Below are 17,885 nucleotides of genomic sequence, written 5' to 3'. Positions count from 1 at the left end.
CACAGTGCCAAGATGTCCTGGAGCTGTCACACCTTCTGGAGCAGTGTCCTCACAGTTTCACCCACCCAGCCCCTGCCTCCTGCCTGCCCAGGTGTCCCCTCTGACAGCCCTGGGGCCCTGTGCTGCTTTGTGCCTTTCCTTTCAGCTTGCACCCACCTCCTCAGGGTGATGGGGGCACAGCCACCTCCATGCCCAGGGACCTGACCCTGCTCACCACCAGATCCTCGTTGCTAAATGCTGGGGGGGAATTTGCCTTCCCCCTCTGCAGCCCAGAGCTGGCTGCTGGGCTCATCACAGCCACTGCCCTGTCTGCTGCAGCTCTCTGGGGGCTGGCAAAGGGGAGGGAAGGCTTTTCTTCTGGCTGTGTCTGAGGGAATAGCTCTCTGGAGGCAGGAAAAGTCAGGGCTGAAATAATTCCCCACCTTAAAATGAACTTTGTGAGAAATGTGATTATTTCTCCCCAGGAGGCTGTCAGGCCACTGCTGCCAGCTGCAGCCCTGAGTGCCAGGGTTATCAAATACACTTGTCAGGGGAGGGGGTGGGTTTTTCCTCCTAGCTGAAGTACAATGTTCTGCCATTCTCTGGGTTTTGTCAAGCAGCAGCTAAAAGCAGTGCCTTTGTGAGGATCAGAGGGTTTTTTTTTTTTTTCCTTGAGCTGATTGAACATCTTTCCTGTTAAACAGGAGCAGGGAGACGTTTGCAGAGCTGTAAAATGGCACAGCAGTGTGTACAACACCACCAGTGCTTTTGGCAGGGGGTGTGATACTTTAGGTGCTGGGAATCTGATATCAGAGATGGCTTTATAGAGAATATCTGCACATCTGGAGGGAGGATGCTCCACACAGCTGGGTGTTACCTGCCCTTTCCCACTGAGCTATTCCAGGGTTGCTGGGCATGCTGCTGGGTGCACTTGAACTGCTGAATAAAAATCTGCCTTGAGTGAAAGCCTCAGGTGGTTCAGTGTTAGAGGGTTTGGTCTCCTGTGAGCATTTGGGAACCCAAGAAATATTAATCGAGAGGCACTTTGAATTCTCTGCTTTCTTGGGCTGCAGAGGCAAGAAAAATTATAACAGCAAATGTTTGGGTTCACAGAGGAATCACAAATCTACATGTCAGCTGAAACCTCCCTTTCCTCCCCAGAGCTATAGGGAGGGCCTGGCACACGTGTGGCACCCATTGGGGTGGCTCAAAGGATGTGGTGTGAGGCAGGAGTTACACACTGGGGTTAGTTATGCATTGCAATGCATTTATCACTGGAATTTATGTCTTGGAAATTATTTATACATTAGAATTTAGTTGTGCCCTGGAATTTATTTACACATCTCTCCCTTGGTGCTATGTTTAGGAGCCTTCCCATGAAGTCTGGGGGGGGTGCTGGGGGCACGGCTGTCCCCAGGGCCACTGCACTCCCCATGGAAATGGGGCTGAGGTTGTTTCAGGGAAAATGCAGGGTGGGGGCAGGAGACAATTCCCTGGCAATGCTGAGCAGCTCTTTCTGCTGCCCCTTTCCAGGGGGGGCTGAGCCCCTGGCTCAGTTCTGGGCCATTCTGGCTGCTCCTTATCCCACCTAATCAGATCCTAAGGGCAGCACTTGGGATGCTCCTCCAGGCCCTGCCACTATGTCATTTATTTTCCAGTGTTATCCCAGACAGAAATAGAGCAGCATGTAAGGAAATGTGGATGCTTTGTACGAGAGGGTCATGATAGATAAAAATGATAATGGGTGCTGTAGTGCCATAATCAAAGTCTAATTGTCTCATTAATTAAGAGCAATATTCAGTTATGTATTGGGTCCTAGAGTGATGAAGACTCAAATGCCTGTGGATTTATCTTCCCTCTCACAGTTCTCAGCCAGGCAGAGTGTTTGGTGGAGGTCAAACAGTTCAATTGCTGCTTTAAAATACAGTGGGACCTGAGGCATGAATAATCATGGGACACTGTCACACAGCTCTGCATGCTGGGGACACGACCTGGGGGACACCTTGGGGGTCCCAGATCATTGACCCCCAGGTGTTTGAAGGCAGAGAGCTCAAATCTCTGGTGTCCCATCCCCTGGGTTTTCTGCCACTGCCCAGGATGGTTTTACAAAGTTCCCTGCAAGGCTTGGTAACTCTGTCACTTCTGGGGTAATTAAATCAAGATTCAAGCAATTTGCTGCAGGCCCTGAGCTCAGATCATCCTTCACAGGTCTGTGTGCAAGAGCTGTCTTTAAATTAGATTGTAATGAGCTTGGCAGCACTATTAATAATGTGGCAAATGATGGGAGAGTGTGGGTTTGTTTTGTTGGGGTAACGTGTGCTGCTCTGGCTGGGGCCAAGGAGGTGACTGCTGCAAGATTTTGTTTTTTTCAACCATAAAAATCAACCAGTAGGATATATGTGAGTTTCCAAAAATTAAGAATACTTGAGCTCCCTTACAGCACTAAAGTGGGTTTAACACTGGGGGGAAGCTTCATGAGGTGTTTCAAGATGGGATTATATAGTTCAAGTGTCCAGCTGGGAGGTGACTTCATGTAAATGTTGTTTCTGGTTGTAAAAGTGTTTCCCTCCCTTCAGGCAGGCTGAGGTGCACCAGCAGGTTTGGGAGGACACGAAGCCACCAGGGACCTTCCCCAGGGCTGCTTTAGAGCTCTGTGTGATGGCTTTGGCATGGAAAGAGGGAGCATGGAGGGGAAATCTGCTGCTTGCCAGTGCAGGAGGGGACAAACTGTGGCACAGGGTTCCCAAGATGTCCTGAAGCACTGGGGATGAACTCAGTGTCTGGAGATGTGGTGCTGAGGGCCAGGGCTTAGAGGTGGCTTTGGTTGGACTCCAGGACCTCAAAGCTCTTTTCCAACCAAACTGATTCCATGATGCTGTGACTCAATGAATGCAGCTGAGCAGAGCAGGGCAGGGCTGGAAGAAGCTTGGCAGCCCTGTGCCAGGTCCCATGGCCCTGGAGGAGGGACACAGTGGCCCTGGGAAGACATCCCAGGGGTGCAGGGGGAACAGGCTGCAGGCTCTGGGTGCCCAGCTTCCATCCTGGGGTGATGGATGTCCTGGGGAGCACCAGAACCCTCTGACCTGTGTCCTGCCTCTGGTTCTGTGTAGTGAAACCTGTAGGCAGAAAGGAAACATAAATGACACTACTGACTCTTTTCTTATTTCAATTTATAAATATATATATATAAATTAGTGTGAATTTTCATTCCACTTTCTGGAGCATCTGGGAAGATGGGGGCATTTCATGGGCTGTTTCAGATTAGCTGAGCCCCAGATGCAGCTGGAGGGTGACCGCATCCCTCAGAGCACCCCCATCTCTCCTTGCTTTTCTTCTGGTAAAAAACATGGGGAAAAAAAAAAGAGAGAGAGAGAAACAGAACATAAAGAGAAATGCTCTTGGCTTTACCCTTCTGTAAAGAACAAACGCAAATGTAGGAGTGAGGCACCTGGAGATGGTGGGGGTGCAGGTGGGGCAGGGGTTGGTCCCAGGGAGGAACCAGAAGTGAGGAGAGAATCTGAGGACAGCAGAGCTGGGGTGTGCAGTGACCTCCAGAGAGACCCCCCCGAGCCCTTCGGTCTGGCACAAACCAAACCTCCCCCCAGGTGTCTGGGTAGGCAGGATCTTGCTGATTGCCTTTTCTCACTTACAGGGATAAATATAGATTCAGGGAGGGTGAGAGACAGTAAACTAAAATTCTAAACCCAAGTGTTTCTTTGCAAGTTTGTGCTTCTCCTTGCTACGAGAGAGCATTGAGAGCATCCAGCACTTGGGATGCTGAGCTGGACGGGTGTGGGAGAAAGCTGGGGCTCCTTGGGAAGCAGAAAAGGTTCCCCCAGCTGGGGCAGGGTCCTGGCAGAGGCAGCAGCATCCCAGCACCCCGGGCAGCCCGGGCTTTGGCTCCTCCATCCTCCCCGGGGCAGCCAGTGCTGGCTGAGGCTGTGGGGAGTGCTGGCCCTCTGCACACCCAGGGCAGCTTTCAGCTCTGCCTCTGCTATGCTTTTATCTTACCTTTCATCACACAGCCAGTAAAAAGATAACTTGGTCTTTCACAGCTTGACCTGAATCTGCAAGGCTGGCAGAAGTAAACATCTTCTGATTTCCACCCCGAACGATTTGATATGCAGCTTGGAGACAGGCTAAAAAAAGAATCCTTTCATCTTCATTTCCTGAAGTCGTTTTTCTATCATATTCTCAATTCCTAGATAAAACCCCAGACGAATTTATTGGATTAAGGATGACCACAAACAACCCAGAGTGTCTCCCCATGACATTAATATGCTGGTAATTGATACATGGGGTCTGTGTTCTGCTCCTGAGGTTGGGATCCTGCACTGTGCTGCAGACTCTCCCTTCCTATCTCCCTGTGCATACCTGCACAGGTGTGTGTTCATCTCGAGGGGCAAAAATCCATCAGAACAGTCAATTATCCTCCTCCTGGGGGACAAATCCACCCGTTCCATCATTGCTTCCCTGCAGAAGAGAAGCCTGGTCCAGGCCCACACCACCAAGATGCTCTCAATGAGATGAGAACCCAGCCCCTGTCAGGGTGCATTTCCTGACGTATTTTCTACCTTATTCTCAGAGCTCTGAGGAAGCCCTGGTGCACTGTCCCAGCAGAAACAGACTCCTTGCCTACCCAAAATGATCCTGAATGGCCCACGATCCCCTGTCCAGATAAAGATGTTCTGTCCAGCCCCATCAGGGCTTCATTTTCCTGTGGGGAAAATTAAAACTCTGGGAAAATGAGGAAGCATGACAAAAAGGAGGCAAGTAAGATCAAATTCATGATAACATCAGGATAAAAAGTTGTTCACTCAATGCTGCCAGGCAGGAGGTGGATCTGATTTTCACTTTAAATAGACTCTGGCTCTAGCTCTTATTCTACTATTTAAGAACAAGAATAATTACTATAGTAACCTCGCAGCCTAATAGTACTCACTGCCTGCAAAAGGAATCAAGCCTACAATTAGACTTGGGGTGGAATAAGGAACTTCTTCTTACAAGTAAGTGTGTCAATATTTTGTTCAATAGGTAGGTTATTATCTCTGCTTCAAGGAGGAAAAACTGGGAGACTAAGTGTGGTTTTTAATCAGCGACACATCTAGCAGGGTATGAAAAAAAAACCTTTTAAAAATACATTATTCCTGGGTTGCTCTGATGTGACCTGATGAGACAGCACCTGTGTCTTCTCTGTTATAACTCAGACTTTGACACCTTGAAATCCAGCTTAGGGTTGGCTCCTAAGGATGGTTCCTCCTTCCTGTGCTCCCACCAAGAACAGGGGAGTTCTGCAGGGCTGCAGTCACCTCTGGAGTCCTCAGCATCATGCAAATATATTCCAGAGAAATCCTCCAGCAATTTCAGGCGTGGAGATGGGGTGCTGAGGGCCATGGGTTATGGTGGCCTCAGCAGAGCTGGGTTAATGGTTGGGCTGGATGATCTTAAAGGTCTTTTCTAACTGGAACAGTTCTCCCCTTGCCTGCAAGGAGTTTGTGTGTTGTGCCTGGTTCCCCCAGGAGGGCAGGGTCTGGGGATTAATTGCAGTGCCTTCTCTTCCTTGTCAGCTGGGAAACAAGGACTGAGAACCTGGGAGGGAGCCAGCTCCTTCCTGACCTTTGCTGGTAATTAATCATGAAGCAGGAGAATTTGTTTTCCTGCAACCTTGAGCAGTGGTTGGGAATGATCACCTGGAGGTGGGCTCGGGTGCTGGCTTGTCCTCTTCTTCTTTCACTCAGCAGTAATTTTCCTGCCTAACTCTGGCAGCTGAAATTACATCTGACTTGAGCTTCTTGGATCTCCGCAGTACTGAACACCAAAGAAAATTAGAGAATAGTGAATTTTGCATAATTTCACTCGTACTAAGACTTTCCAATTAGCAAGGCATAAATTGATCCTCTTTGCTTTAATATCTTGGGCTTTTTCCCCTGCATACAGATAACAGCTGAGTTTTAATTCGTTTTAATTCTATTACCATACGTAACCATCATGCACTGTGATAAGTATCTCTCCTGTACACAACTGCCTTTGAGAACTACCCTTCAAGTACTTATTTAACCTTGTTGTCAATGGAAATAATAGCATTTGCTGTATGTGTTTATTCTGCCTCGTTTATAGAGCAAATTAACTTCTTTTACACAAACACACCAGTGTTCCTTTTCTCTGTTGACACTTCCCAGCGAGGCTCCACTTTCTAGGTTGCATTCCCCAAAGGTTTCCTACACCTCTCAGTGCACTACTCAGCACATGTGAGCAGGTTTCCATTCTCAGTGTTATATCTAATATCATTAAATATGACAAAGTTTGACTGAGGTGAGTGGGACTGGGTTGGTACAGGAAATGCAGTGTGCTGAGATTATGAGGTGGAGGAAAACTCTCTTTCAGAAAAGAAATGCTAAGTTCCTACACAGAAATGCATGTACTGCATTATGTGTGCTATGCAATGCTACAAAGAATGAAAGGGGTTTTATTGTTATTCCCAACTCCTTTTGGCAGCCTTTTTATGTGTCTTGCTGAAAAATTATGCCAGCTAAACCCGAGCACACAAAAAGTCCTCCAGTGCCAGTGGTGTTTTTCTTTACTATGGAAATACATCTCCTGCAGTTGATAATAATTACAGACTAATGATGAAAACAGGACCCAGTTTCTCAGGGTGGGGGTGTTCTCGCTGGGACGTGCACTTGGAGCTCACCAGGGTGTGTGAGGATGGCAGGCAGGGGTGGGATTGATGCTGCTCCTTGTGTCCATAGGATGGGGGGACACTTCCCAGGGGGTGCTGAGCTCAGTGCCCCCCACGCTGCCTCCAGCAGCCCCACTGAGGTCTGGGGCTTGGGGATGGGCTGGGGACACCCCCCAGCTGGGTCTGGTTTATTCCCTGGGGGAAAGAACATCTGGGAGGAAGGAGGGGATGAGGGAACATCTACTGGGATGGAAAGAACTTCTGCTGGGCTGTGCAGCTTGGGCAGTGAGGTGGAAAATGCATCTCTGGGGTTTGGGCTGTAACAGGAGGAGTCTCAACAAATCAAAGTAAATTCTGGGTGTAGCTGAAATAACTCCAGTGAACACTGGAATGGTGCTGGGGAAAGGAGAGAGAACCCAGACTCATGGCGCAGGCACAGACTGTAGGAGCTCACCTGGCACCTTCTGCAGGGGGTGGGAGAGCTCAACCATCCCTTTATTGAGACTGAACCTGTGGAGCTTTGTCTGGGTGCTGCAACTTGTTCTCAGCTCTTTCTCTGCCTTGTCGCTAAGGGAAGAGAACAAAACTCTGTTCTCACAACGTGCATTCTTACCTCCTGGTTCTCCATGGCTTCTGGAAAGGCACTCTTGTGGTTTGGGGATTTTTTTCCCTTTCCATTTAAAATTTAGAAGTTTCTGAAGTGTTTTTCTGCAAATAATTAAGCATGTTCATGGATTCCTGGGTCTTCACCTCTTGTCACAGAAAAAACAAAATGGAAAATATAACCATATGGAGGAGGCAGTAATAACAGGATAAAATACTGTTGACCTCTTATCACTTTCACTTGAAATTAGCATTTTTTTTCTCATTTGATGCACTGTCATTACAGGGCATGTGTGTGTTTTAGTATTTTTATTAATAAACATGGTAATTTAGCAGCCAGGTTAATGGCAGTTTTAATGAGAGAGAATATTAATTGGGCAGGCAGGGGGATCTCTGGGTGGCTGCAAGTTTGGTTTTTTTTTTTCCCTTGGAATCTCACTCACCCTGTCCTCAAAAATACAGAGCATATGTGGCAGGGGCTGGGGGGCTGCTTCAGTGTTGACAGCTAATGCACACAGCTTGGGCTGTTTGCTTGGGATCCTCCCAGGGATGCACAGACTGAGGGATCTGGGAAGGTGTGCACCAAGGGGCTGGTGCTCAGACAGACAGCCTGCCCATCTGTCTGTCTGCTGCAGCCAGAGCAGAAGGACACAAAGCAGGGCTCAGGATGCTGCCCAGCTCCTCTCCCTCCCAGCAGGGTCCTCCCTGCTCATCCTGGGGGTTCAGGGGGACCCCAGTTCTCTCATTACCCGCACCCTGCTATCTCTGCTGGCCTCACCCAGGCAGGGGGATGTGGCCAGACCCCAACCCCTTCCCCTCCACCAACCTGCAGCTGCTTCAGGCGAAGCAAACAGAAATCAAACCCCCAATATCCCCCCTCCCAGCAGGTTTGTGGAGCTGCTGGTGCTGAGGCAGGGCTGAGCAGGGGGCAGCCAGGCTGTGGAGACCCCCTGGGAGAAGGAGGTGGAAATCCTCAGCCCTTGGGAACCTGTGTGCAAAGTGATGGATTTATGGGGATGGTGTGATAGCAACCTGCAGCTCGCACTGCAGAGCAGTCTTAATGCTGCCACCAGGACATCACAGACCATCGTGGGGGTCTCAGCTTTTCTGTAAGCCTTGTCTTTAGCCCTGATACTTTTCTTCTGAATTCCAAAGTAAATCTGGTTTCTCTGTGTTGGTACCACGGGTACAAACCCTGCAGGAAGGCAGCAGTCAGGGAGATGTCTGTATCAGGTCACCCCTCAGGTCTTGTGCTACAGGTCAGTGGTTCTTGTTCCTCATGGAAAGTTTTTGCTGACTTTTTGCAGTGAATTAAAGCAAGAGAAAATTACTTAATGAGGGAGTAAATGAAGTGAAGTGTTCTGAATTCACCCAAAGCAAAGCAGATCCATTTCACTTCTTCCTAAATCAGGGTTTCTCATTTGACTACTGAGCAGAAAAAAAAAAATACTGTTTGCTCAGAACTGTGTGAAACCTATTTCTGCTTCCCACCTCTGTGGGTGACACCCCAGCTACCTCCCAGCAACCTGGACACCCTAAGGAATCACAGAGTGTCAGCTTGGAAGGGACCTCAAGGATCCTCTTGTCCAACCCTTCCAATATTATGGTTTATTAAAGGGAACATGGAGCCAGACACTTCTCCAAGATGTGTGTGCAGCAGGTCACAAACCAGTGACCTCTTTTCCCAGCCCCCCTGCAGCACCTGGGATGTTTCCCTGGGAAGTTTTCTCCCCCTGGTCCTGCAGAGATGCAAAAGCACCAGAAACCTGCACAAGGACAGGAAGTCTTTTGGATACATAAAAAGGACATGAGGAGAGAAGACAGCTGTTGGGAAGAAGTTGGGTTTGTGTTTCAGCAGGTTCAAACAGGGCTTTCTCAGAAATCTGTGGTTTAATCCAGTGGAGGATCCCCCTTCAAAGCCTGGCTTTCTCTGGAGCTGTGTGACATCAAAGCAGACTCACCCCTGCAGCTGATCAGAAGGCAGGGAAGGAGCTTCAAGTGAAATGCCCAGAAAATTAGATTAATCAGAGCTGATAAGAATCAAGTGAGACAATTCTGCAGTGTGAACATGATGGAAAATTGTAAGATAACTGATAAAGTATTCCAATGACAATATCTGATTAAAATAAACAAGTTATTATTTTCACAATAATTTGTTTAGCAGTGTCATACCATGCTCTGAAGGAGAGAAGACAAAAGGATCTTTGTGATCTAATTACTTTTAAAAATCCTATTACCATAACAATTTGATCCAACTGTTTCTGAGGTGTCCCTCTTTAGAGTGCTCATCCCTCTGACAACAGAACTTTTTAAAAAATGCTTCTTGGGCTATTTTGGGGCAGAACATCTTCTGAAGGAGATGTTCTGGGATGATGCATAACAAGTTCAAGAATAATCTGGGAGAAAAGTAAGTAGAGAAAATCCTCTAAGAGCAGGCCTGAGCCTGCAACACAAATGTGAAAAATTCCTTCAAGTCTCAGTTACACCAAATGGCAGCAGGAGGCCCTAAAAATCTAATTTTAGCAAAATGCCAGGTGGAAATGAGGCATTGCCCCATGGTGAATAATGTCACCTCCCTGTTTCCTGAGGACACGCAAATTAAAGATGCCCAACAGTTTCTGCTCCTTTCATTTTCTCATTGAGCAGTTCCATGGGTAGATATTCCTCTGGAACTCCCAGCACTTCATTTTGAGCATTTCTGAAGCAAAGGTTCAGTTTTCTGTTCAAAGATTAATCACGTCGATGCTTTTTCCCAGGAAGACAGCAGAAAAGGCCAAAACAACCAAATGCAATTTCCAGCCCTTCAAGTAGAAAACCTGAAGCTCATCGGCTTCTTAAGGTGGTACCAGAAAATGTGGGATTTCTGTGGAATAAAACCCCCCCCCCAGCTGTGCTGCTCTGCTCAGGAGGAGGTGGGAGCTGTGGGTTTACTGCCTGCTCTGTCCTGCCAGCACAGGCTGGGGATGTGCAGCACTGAGACAGCCAGGGCTGGAAGGGACAGGCTGGGAGGCTGGATCCCTGGGAATCAAAACCAAAGATGTTTTATTTTTTCTTCAGAGCAGAGAAAAACATCTGAAGAAAAAACCATAAAACGAGCTGTGAAAATGCTCGTAAAATGACCAGGGAAATGCCAGAACCTATTAGAGGAAATTCACCAAAAGGATAAAATCATCTTTATGTGCGTGGTGATAGGTGCTGCTCCCACTGCTTGGGGCTGGGTCTGGAGCTGCCTTTGGAAGCAGGAATGGAAAAGCCAGCAGAGACCAAGCCCTTTGCCCACCCCAACCCTGGGACTGGGGGGGTCACAGCTGGGACCCTGGGCAGCAAAAGCCTCAAAAGCCTCTGCAGCTCTGGAGGCAGCAGCAGCTCCCTGCTTCCTGCAGTGTTTTACAGCTCTAATTGCTGTCTGAGCAGATGCCTGGACACAGCACTGCCTGCCCTCTGCCTCCTCTCCTGCTCCTCCTCTGCCCTGAGCTCTCAGGGATGGGGATGTTCCTCCTCCAGCATGGGCCTGGGGTGCTGGCATCTGCCTGATGCTCTTTGATGGAGAACTTGCAGGAAACGCCCCAAAATGTCACACCCAAAGGCAGGCAAGGTGTGTTGTTACTGTTCTGAGTCCCCTGTGGCAAACATCGACTTACCCAGGATAAAATGGGAACTAAGGCAGAAAAGGCAGTTTTTTCAGCCCCTAGGAACACAATTCCCAGCAGGAGTCCAGAATAAGGACAGGAAGGGAGAAGGGAAGGTTGTGTGGGATGAGCTGTTCAGGGGATGAGGGTGGAGGGGACAACCTGGGGACAGGGGACAGTCCCAGCAGCTCCTGCCCTGGCCAAGGCTGCTGAGTCTGCTGGGGTTTGGGGAGATGAACCCCAGTGAATTCCAGCTGCCCCTTGTGCTCACCTCCACCAGATGAGCTTGGTTCAGGGTGTGCTCTAATGAAGTGTGTTGCTATGGTGAGGCCAGTTTCAAGGCTGCCTGGTTAAAAAAATAAAATAAAAAACCACAGCAGATGAGTAAATTGTCCAAATCAGATCAATGAGAAATCAATTTCTAGTGGTGCACCAGGGCTTCTTTTTGGGCTCTGCTGAAGGAAGAACAGCTTGGGCTGGGAGGGCAGGGAAAGCCCTTGCTGGCTGTGGGCAGAGGAGAGGTGAAGTTCCTGCCCTGGAGTCAGAAACAGAGCCCCCTAAACAGCCAGAGTGTGCTGCTGGGGGGGTTCAAGGCATCAGGACCCCCCTTGTTCCTCTGGCCCCCCTGGAGCTCCATCCCACCTGTGGGGAGCACCTGGTGATGCTGCAGATTAAACCATCTCCTTTATCTTCCTCTCTGAGGCTCCTTAATTAACTTTTCTATTGTGTACCTTGATTAGATGGCTTGTCTGCCTCTGGGCTACTTCTCCCACTTTAGAACCTCCTTAAAATGCAGTTGCAGAGCTTCCCAACTCATATAGCATAATAAAAATTAGTTTTAACAGCTTCAAGATTTATAGGAAATATCTTGCTGCACATGCCACAAGCAGAGGAGACCAACAAGGATTGGTGCTGCTCTGCAGGCAGCCCTTCCAAGCAGGGATTTGGGTGGTTCTTGCAGTCAGGGTCCAAAGGTCCAGCAGAACTTCCTCACCTGCCCAGGCTGCTGGGAGGGGTGGAGGTGTCTGCAGCACAGGGGAGCAAATGCAGAGCTCCTGCTCCCCTCTGCCAGGCAGTGATGCAGCTATGGCACTGCTGGGCCTGGGCACCTTCCCAGGGGAAGGCAGAAATGAAAGAAAAAGGAAGCACAAGAAAGGAGAAGGAAGTCCCCAAACCCTTGAGCAGTTTTCCTCTGCTGCTGCCATCACTCCCCACTCACACCAGTAAGAGCCCAGTTTGAGAGCCCAGGAGACACTGGTGTTTCCTCCTCTGCCCATGAGGCTTCAGAACCAGCCCTGGTCCTGACCAGCCCATGTGGAAAGGTGAAGCCCAAGCTCAGAGGCATCTGTCAGGGTTTTTTGGCTCTCCCTGTGGAGCAAGGGCCAGGAGAAAGCTGCAGTTTCTCTGGGGTGTGGGCACTGTGTGCTCAGCTCAGATGCCTCCCCCCACCAGGAGTTTGTTCTCTCCCAGCTATGAATGCAATTTCACCAGGTAAAATTGGAAATCCCACTGGTGCATTTGCTGCCTTGACAATATAATTTCTCAGTGTTTGACCACAGACTCCCATGAGCTCACTCTGGGCTCAGGACAGCACATCCCACACCACAGCAGGGGCTGCTTCCAACTCTGCCCTTACCTTTCTTGCCCTGGCTCTTCTGAAGGATTCAGAGAGTTTTTGCACATCCCCTTCCCTGGGGTGCCCTGCAGAGCCCCCAGTCCATGGGATGCTCTTTGCATCCCTCCAACTCTGTATCTGGACAGATTTACATGTACAGCACAAAGAAGGCACCAAAGTGTCTTAAAAGTTCAAGTGATGAGTAGTTCAAAGGTTATTTTAAAAAATATTAGGAATTGGTGGAGGTAAATGGGTATCAGATGGGGGAGCTCCTGTGAGAAATAACAGAGGCTGTGAGGAGAAATCGTATCCATGATTTGAAAAGTATTACTTGCTCCTAAACAATGCAGAATTCAGTCTGCTGGAGCCAGTGACCTGCCCCAGCTTAACACTTTGTTGTCCTGAATATTCAAAAGAGGGAGGCTGAGGAGTGTAAAGCAGAGAGCACATTAATAATGGGAGCACAACAAAAGAACAATCAGTTAAAAACAGTAAAACCAAAAAAAGTGGGTATTTCTTTGGAATGAGGAAATAAAATCCACTGAGCAAAGGTGTTGAAGAGAACAGCTTGGAGGTGGGAGCTGGTTCAGACAACCAGAGTTGGGTGTCAGAGCACTGGAGTGAAAGCCTGGGGGCTGCAGACCCTGGGAACCACGTCCCACGTCCAGAGATGCTCCAAGAGATCCAGGTTCCTCTGACCCCCCCACTCAGGGATAATAATAACTGGGAGGGGGATGTCAGCAGCACAAACCCCAGAGCTAACAGGCAGTTCTCAGGCATCATCAGGATAATGGCTCCCAAGACAAAACCAGGCAGCTTATTTTTTATCCTGAAATACCCCCGGGGCTTCGGCAGGCACCTGGGTTTTAATCCAGACACTGCAGACCCAAAGGAATTTTGTTTGAGTGCAATGGGGAGTGGGGAAGGTTCTGTCTCATGAAAATTCATTGGAAATTACATTGATGCTGCTGGGAAGGCAACAGCATGGAGCAGGAGAGGAGGCACTGCCTCATCCAGCTGGATCCCCTCACTCCAGTCTGGGTCTGTCCTGTACTGGTGGTCCTAAGAAAAAAGAGAATGGTCCAGGGAGGAGGTCCCAGAGGCTGCTGGTGGCTGTGAGATGGACCCCAGCTCATCCCCCCAGCCTCACCTTACACCTGAACATCCCTGCCTGGCAGCAGAGGTGGTGGGGAGGGTTGTTGTCTCCTCAGAAAATCCTAGAAGGGCTCTAGAGACTGGAATGCTGAGGCACTTTTCCAGGGATGGGACCTGTCAGCTGCTGTGCTGGGCTGGGAGTGGAGTCCCAGCTGCAGGGACATTGGGCGGTACCAGAACCCCTGTGTGGTGTGGTGCTGAGGGCCAGGGGCTGGTGCTGGCCTTGGCAGAGCTGGGTTGGGTGTTGGACTGGATGATCCTGAGGCTCTGTTCCATCTGACATGGTTCTGTGGTTCTGTGCTGGGATCCCTCCCTCTCTCCTCTGTCCCTGCCCTCTGAGCCCAGCAGAGGTGGAAAGCTTGCTGTTATTTCCAGCCACAGACAAAACATGCACTGAACTGGGATTCATCCCTATCAAGAGAGAGTTTATTCTGACCTGAGAAGGAATTAGAGTGACACTTCTTTTCTTCTGCCTTCATTCACAAAAAGCCTGTTTATACCATACTTCCCTGATCTGATATAGAAAACAATCATCTATTTTTAACTACTCCATTTCAAATTGTGTAATATAATAATAATAATTAGCTGTATGATAATACATACTGCATTTAAATCAGTGCATACCTATTTTTTATATAAAGGGAGACAACTGATAGAGGGGCTGTGCTGCCAAGTGCAGGCAGTCACTGTGTGCAATGCCCCTGCACTGACTGATGGTGCTGAGCACCAGCTGCCCCTGCCTGCTTGATAAACGAGCCCAATCCACACACTGGGGGTTCCATGAGCTTTGTCCCCCAGGATTATCCCAGGGGATGTCCCACCCCACACCTTGGCTCCAGCTGTGACTAATCCCTGATGGGAAGGGTCTGGCAGGAGCTCTCTCTGCTGCTGCCCAGGCTGCCTTCCTGCTCCTGATAAAGATGATCCCTCATCCCCCAGCACCATCCATCTGACATCTGTCCAGGAGGAACTTCTTCTCTCACTGCTGCAATAAAGAGCAGCTTTATAATTGACTTCAGCAGAAGTCAGATCACCCCACACCCACAGAGCTGAGTAAAAGATTGAAAAGAGAAGGAATGACCCCAACCCATTCTCCAAACTAAAAGAGAAGGAATGACCCCAACCCATTCTCCAAACTAAAAGAGAAGGAATGACCCCAACCCATTCTCCAAACTTCCAGCATTACTCTCTGCAGCTCGAGCCCTCTCAAACCTTGCCCTGAGTTTAAAATTCACAGCATGCTGCCAAAAAAAAAAAAACCCAACAACCCTACAGAACCTTAAATGGCACAAATCAACAAATACAGAGATGCATTATCAAATTAAAGATTAGAAATAGAAATGTTTCTTGTAAAGTATAATCCTCACCTTGATCCGTGCACTTTAAAAAATCAATAATATAATGTGCAACAACCATGCAAGGCTTCTTTTTAATGACTTGTGTCTTAATAAATACCATATTCATTACAAACCTCCATCAAAATATATTATCTACACTTGCCCATGCTACTTCTCCTTGATTAGAAAGCTTCACTTTGCTAATGCATGAGAAATAGGGAAGAATGGAACAGAATACAAAAGGGCCACTTCTTGTTTGTCAGCTGCCCGAGTTTGCCCTTTGAAAGCAGATATCAAAATTTTAAATGTGATCTTATAATAGCAGCAGATTTCTTCTGGAGCCCTCTGTGTCAGGTGCTGGGTCACTCCTGTGCTGGTGCTGGAAATGTCTCTGCCTGTTGGGACTGGAGGGGCTGGGGCTGAGGGGGGCTCCTCGGTGCCTCCCTCCAGGGCAGCAAGTGATGGGGAGTGACAAATGGGGAGTGACTGCCCTGCTGCTGCCCAGGGAGAGAAGCAGAGAAGTGAGTTGGTTGGGGAGGTGGGGGCTGGCAGTGCCCGGGCTGCTGTGGGGCATCGTCCCCTGCCCACAGGGATCTTCTGAAAACTCATCCCTGGGGATCCTGCTAACCCAAGGAAAGAGCTGCTGGGATGGCTGTGTCAGGATCATGTCCCTTGGCACCTCTCCCAGCACCAGGATCCCTGGGCATCCCAGCAGGTGCTGCAGGGATAAGGTGAGAGCTGGATGTGCCCGTGTCCAGCAGGAGTCCTGGCAGGGACTGTCAGCAGCCTCGGTGTCTGCTCAGCCTCCAGCCTGAGTGCAGAGCAAAGCACCCCAGAGTGAAATGTGGCTCCCAGGGGGTGTCCAGGCCATGGCTGGGAGGGGGGCAACTCCTGCAGTCATCCCTTGGGCAGAGCTGCTGCACGATGCCCCTCTGAGGCTGAATGTCTCACTGACAGCAAAGTTGTCCCAAGGTCACTGCAGGGATGGTGTGCAGCCCCCATCCCAGCTGAGCTGCAGTGGGGTGTCCCCTGTGTCCCCCTGTGTCCCCTGTGTCCCCCTGTCCCAGGGAGGGGCTGAGGGGCTGTGCTGGCCCCACAGGGTGAGGATGGATTTGGGGTGTTCCTGGTGGTTCCTGCAGAGCTCCAGCAGTGCCTGTGTTGTTCCTCACTCCGTGTGGGATCTGGGAGGATGTGTGTGTGGCTGTGGCTGTTGTTTGTCCTCTCTGGTTTGACTCTGCCCATGACTGGGAGTAACAAACTCTCTCTGTTGGCTTACCTGAGAGCCACCTCACTCCATCTCTCTCTCCTCGTGATCCACGAGCACAAACACTGGGAGACCTAGTTTCTTCATGATATTTGCCAAAAGATTTAATAACGATTGGACTGGAGTTATTGAAGAGAGACAGCATGTTCTACCTGACACAGCACTGCAGACCCCTCTCCCCTGCTCAGCCTCCAATTGCAAAATGAATTCCACCAAATGAGCAAACTGCCAATAGCAGCTGTGGGAAACCCCAGCCTGGCTCCTGGAATATCAGCATCTCATTGAAATTAAACATTATTGCTACCCACAGCATTCTGCTGCCTTCCTAAGCAAGGCCTTTAGAAACTCCTCCTTTTTCCCAGCAGGAGGAAACACCCCAGGGTGGTGTCTGGTGACAGGGCCCCAGAGCTGCTGCCCCACCTTCACCTTCACCTTCACCTTCACCTCCACCCTCACCCTCACCTTTACCTTTACCTTTACCTTTACCTTTACCTTTACCTTTACCTTTACCTTCACCTTCACCTTCACCTCCACCCTCACCTTCACCTTTACCTTGACATCCACCCTCACCTTCACCCTCACCTTCACCTTTACCTTTACCTTCACCCTCACCTTCACCTTCACCTTCACCTTCACCTTCACCTTCACCTTCACCTTTACCTTTACCTTCACCTTCACCTCCACCCTCACCTCCGCCCTCACCTTGACATCCACCCTCACCTTCACCTTCAACCTCACCTTTACCTTTACCTTCACCTTCACCCTCACCTTCACCTCCACCCTCACCCTCACCTTCACCTTCACCCTCACCTTTACCTTTACCTTTACCTTTACCTTCACCTTCACCTTCACCTCCACCCTCACCTTCACCTTTACCTTGACATCCACCCTCACCTTCACCTTTACCTTTACCTTCACCCTCACCTTCACCTCCACCCTCACCTCCACCCTCACCTTTACCTTCACCTCCACCTGCTGCCTGGGAGGAGGGATGTGCCTCTGCCATACACAGTGGCCTTAAACCTGCTCCAGAGAATTATTTTTTTTAAGTCTTCAAAAAAGAAAAGCCAAATAAGTAAACTGTTATTTTTTCTGGAGGCAGTGAAGGGGATTAGTGCCAGTCACACCCCCTCCACTCACATTTGCATCCGGCACTCTGGCAGCACTTGACTCCCAAATCATTCCAGTAAAGCGGAAAATTAATATTCTAATATGTTTGCTTCCCAGCAACTAGAAAGAAGTAAATTGGAAGTGGTAGAGAAGAAAATGTTTCAGTATTAACTACGTATATGAATATTTATTGTAACTTGCCATCAGACATCTGCCTATCAGGGTGCCTGCTCACTCAGACGTGCTGTGAAACACTGGGAGCCCCAGCAGCAATTAGTTCCCTATTGTAGAGGAAAGAGGGCAACAATTAATTTCTGATAGTCTTTTGATTAGCTTCTACCACCATTTTTTGTTCAGGTATCCAGCATGCCTTGCACAGTGAACTGGGGAGGAGGGGTGGATGGGGAGAGTCCCCCGAGAGCATGCCATGGAGACAGGATGGGCATGGGGATCAGGATGGGCATGGGGACCAGGATGGGCATGGGGACAGCTCAGGGACATTTATGATGGTGGC

The sequence above is a fragment of the Calypte anna genome, chromosome 8 (genome assembly GCF_003957555.1).
Source record: "Calypte anna isolate BGI_N300 chromosome 8, bCalAnn1_v1.p, whole genome shotgun sequence".
NCBI lineage: Eukaryota > Metazoa > Chordata > Aves > Apodiformes > Trochilidae > Calypte > Calypte anna.
Note: the sequence above shows the minus strand (reverse complement) of the source record.